The sequence below is a fragment of the Malaclemys terrapin genome, unplaced genomic scaffold, assembly GCF_027887155.1.
Source record: "Malaclemys terrapin pileata isolate rMalTer1 unplaced genomic scaffold, rMalTer1.hap1 H_1, whole genome shotgun sequence".
Classification (NCBI taxonomy): domain Eukaryota; kingdom Metazoa; phylum Chordata; order Testudines; family Emydidae; genus Malaclemys; species Malaclemys terrapin.
Genome location: NW_026530195.1, coordinates 965,300 through 968,809, shown reverse-complemented (window position 1 = coordinate 968,809; position 3,510 = coordinate 965,300).

Genomic DNA, 3,510 nt, shown 5'->3' with positions numbered 1-3,510 from the left:
GAGAAGTCAGGCGCCTCCTGCAGCCTCTCACGTTCCTCCTTCTGGCAAAACGGCCTGTACAGCGTGTTTGGAGCAGTGAGTGTGTCAGGTCTGCGGCGAGAGATGTTTGCAAAGACCAGCTGGCCCTTTGGCAAGTCTCTGGGGCACGCTAACCCCGCCCCATGTCCCACATGTGGGGCACCAGCCACAACCCTCCACCCATCCGTGGGCCAGGGTGCTGTGTTCCAGACCCAGTGAGGGGCCCAGGATCCTGAGAGATGAGCCCCTTTATGTTCCAGCTGGAGGAGACCAAGTCCCCTTTGTGGTGGGGGTGGCCGTGTCTGACTCTCTCTTCCCCCCCCCCGACACAGTGCTCCCCCTCCCTCCCAGGCAGAGGGGATATGAAAAGCCAGAGGCCTGGGCTGCAATTCAGCCGCCAGTCCCCACCCAGCCTTCTCCCATGGCCAGAAGAAAACCCCAGGAGCCTTCTAGCCCCAACCTGGCTGGCTGGGCCCTGGGAAGCTGCTACCCCAGTGACATCCACCCAGCTGCCAAGGAGGCAAGCTCATTCCCAATCGCCCTGATGCCTGCGTGGGGTGAAGAGGTCCCAGGAACTTGGGTGTAGCCAGTGGCCATGCCCCCACCCAAGCATGCCGGCTCCATGCCCCATCCCTGCCGTGCTGCCAGCTCTCATCCTGTTTGCGGGTTTCCACTGAGCCCCAGCTCCTGGAGTCCTGTGATTGCAGCAGGATCTTGGCATCCCTAAGTCAGATTCTTGCCCTTTGCAGTCAGCAAGACAAGTTGGGAGGACGCAACCCCCCCAAAAGCTGCAGAGGCAGCAGGCAAATAAGCAGCCGTTGGCATTTTGCATGGTGGAAAACCTGGTTTTCAAACTGATCTCTCAACTGATGAACACGAGATGGGGTGGCGGCGTTGGTGTCACACCCACTGAGAGGAGGGCTCTGAGGCACGCCCAGCAGCAGGCACTCACGCACATGGCTATGGGGCGGGGGGGGGTGAGCGAGCCACCAGGAGCTTCCCCAGTTGCTCAAACTGTTTATTTGGTTCCAAAACCAACCCAACGTGCTGCTCTATTTGTACAGCCCCTGGCACACCAGGCTTCTGCCCCAGGACTGCAGCTCCAGGGTGCTCCCATAAGACACACAAACACATACCACTAATTTGAAGCCCAAATGAAAAAGCGCTCTGGCTTCATGTCAGCGTTTCCCGTGGGACAGGGCGGTTTTCACTAGGGTTACTTCTTCCTGTGAAAAAAATCCATGAGGCAGAAGTCCCATTTTCCCAACTCCTCTAGGAACTGACCTGTGGGCCACTGTGCCTTTGGGGAGTGGATTCTCCGCCGTTCGAGGCATCGCTCACTCTGAATGCTCAGCACCGATCATAGGGCTCCCTGCAGGCATCCCTCTGGGCTGGCCCTTCCCGCCCTAGCTGGGCTGCTGCAGGGTGCCACCTGGCTGGTCTTATTTGGGGGTCTGTGGCAAGGTGCGAGGCCCCAAGGGAAGGCCGGACATGCACTAACGCCTCTCATGAGGCCAGAGTCCCAAATGATGGGCTAACCCTGCCTGCACCCCCCTCCAGCCCCCAGCCCAGGGGCCCGCCCCCCTCCTTCACCCACCTCCAGTTTAACAAGGTGATCAGTTTTCCAAGGGATCCCTGATGAGTCTGGTGGGTTCCTGCCACACACCCCCCCCCCGGCCTGCAGCTGTCCCTGTCTGTCTCCACAGAGCCAGGTGGCTGCTGGGAACAAGGTCACGCAGAGCAGCCTTGTCCCCGGGGGGTTCTGGAGCACTGAGGGGCGAGCGCTCGGCACACAGGGCGCTCTGGGGAGGGCAGCTGGGCTGGGGCTTCCACAGCCCCCCACGCAAGTGCAGTCTCAATGCCCCATTCATGTGGGGGAGGGGGAGGGGCAGGAGCTGGCTGCCCCACAGAACCAGACTGAGCCCCCCACCCCCCTGGTGGATCCAGCTGAGGACCAAGGGCTTTGACTCAGTCTCCCCAGGCAATATGTCCCCCAGGGGAGCCCCAGCAATTCCCTACCAACCCCGTGAGCCCCTGCGCCAGGACATTGCTCCAACCTGGACCTGGGGAGCTGGTACTGCCCCAAGCTGGGCAAAAGGGGGGGGGCCCTATGGGACACACACCAGCCCCCGCCCAATTCCAGCTGCCACCCCCTCCCTGCATCACTGCCTTCCCCTCAGCCCCTACACACCCCGCACCTCCACAGCCCACGCGGACCCAGAGAACAAGGGCAGTTGCTGTCTGAGCTGGGAATAGAAGCCCAGTGAAGCTGCCACAAGCTCTGCAGATGCCCCTCAACCCCCTACTAGCCCAGTCCTGGACTCTTGCCCCCCTCCCCTGATAAGCCGGTGCCCCTCACTCCCAACCCGCAGCCCTTGCTAGCCCAGCCCTGGTCTCCCCCCCCCCCCAGCTCTGCCGGTGCCCCTCACTCCCGACCTGCAGCCCCTGCTAGGCCAGCCCTGGGTTCCCACACCCTGTGCCCCTCCTGACCCCCACTTCTGATCTCCCACATGCAGTGATTCTGGTTTATTCGCTCTCGGCTCCGTGTCCCCGGGTGGAGGGGAGCTCCCAGGGAAACCACAGGGACCAGCAGCTCCCCCTGGTGTTTTGATCCACTCCCAGCACCCACCTCCCAGGCCAGCCTGGTCCTCTCTGGTCCCGGCTGCCAGGTGGGGGGACCCAGGTCCATTGTACCTGGAGCCAGGACAGGGCACAGAGGGGCTGCAGCTGGGAGCCAGCAGGGGCCTGCCCCCCGTGTGAGCTGCGCAGCCATGGGGTGCGGGGGGGGTGGGTTATCCTTCACCCCCCCCATGCCATTACTCACCCCCAGCAGCACCAAGGGGCAGGCCCCACTGCTCCAGTCTGGGGCAGGGGGTATCCCATACTGTCCCCACGGGGGTCCCAGCTGAGCTGTGACCAGCTCTGGCCAGGGGTCAGCGCCACACGTTTGCACTGACCATGCAGCACCCGCTGCAGGCCCCCCGCACAGCCAGGCTGCGGTGCTGAGCAGGAGGGACGAGGCCAGGGCCCGGGCAGAGGGGGCTGCACGCCCTCAGCAGCAGCACGGGCTCTGGAGGCCGGGGGTGGGGTTTACCCTAGCGGCTGGGGCTCATCCTGGTGTCTATCCTGTACCCTCACGGTCAGCATGCTGGGGACTCTGGCCTGGGGGAGAGATCTTAGGCCCCTCCCTTCCCAGCACTGGCCCAGCTCCCTGCGGCCTTTGCCCTGGGAGGCACAGGGGAGTATTTATCCCCCAGGGACCCGCTCCCACACTGGGTGCAGGGGGTGTCCCTTTAGCCCCCCCATGCCCGGGGGGGGGGACATTTACTCCGCCATAGTCACCCCACTCCTTTGCGAGCACTGTCCCCAGGCCCTTGGGGGGAGGGGTGTCTCACACTCCTTTGGCGCTGGGGCGGCCGCTCCTGGGGGCAAGGCCAGTGCGGGGCGTGTGACGATCCAGACCCCAGGGCATAGAAGAGACGGAGCCACTGC